Here is a 717-nt window from a genome sequence, read left to right as displayed (position 1 = left end):
GACATGATTGTGCACTAATAAATCTTTATAGAAACAATGTTTCAAATAGTGAACAAATGCTTGATTGGGATGAAATCACTGCATTCCAAAATTGTCATTATGTATCAGCATCAGAATCTATGTGGAGAATTCTTGGTTATGATTTACATGGAAAGTCACACAGAATTGAAAGATTAGATGTACATCTTCCAAATTTGCAAAGTGTTTACTTTAATGAAGGTGAAGAAGAAATAGCCCTAGAGAAAGGAAAACGGACCAAACTAACTAAATGGTTTGAGTTAAACAAACAGGATATAGATGCTAGAAAATATACTTACACAGAAATTCCAGAGAACTACGTTTGGAACACTTCCACAAAGAAGTGGATGAAAAGACAATTATTTACAAAAATAATTGGTAGAATGTATACAGTACCCCCACTAGATAGTGAACAGTTTTACTTACATGTCGTATTACTATATAATAGAGGGCAAAGTAGAATAGCTTTGGTAGGTGTTAGTTCTGTTTAGATCGTCATGCAACAATGCAGTTTCTTATCGATAAGTTTTTTTGGTTTTTTTCTGTTTTGTATTCAAGCAAACATAGCAATAGCACAATAGAATAGAGATTCTTGTATGTGCAGGTCACTCTTCTGAACTGTTTTCTGCCTGCACGCTTTCTTTTGAATGTCTTAAGCGTTTTTAGGATCGTGATCTGGAACGACATATAGACATTTTG

The sequence above is a fragment of the Selaginella moellendorffii genome, unplaced genomic scaffold (assembly GCF_000143415.4).
Source record: "Selaginella moellendorffii unplaced genomic scaffold, v1.0 SELMOscaffold_239, whole genome shotgun sequence".
Classification (NCBI taxonomy): Eukaryota; Viridiplantae; Streptophyta; class Lycopodiopsida; order Selaginellales; family Selaginellaceae; genus Selaginella; species Selaginella moellendorffii.
The sequence above is the reverse complement of the archived record's forward strand: the minus strand, read 5'-3'. Positions refer to the sequence as shown.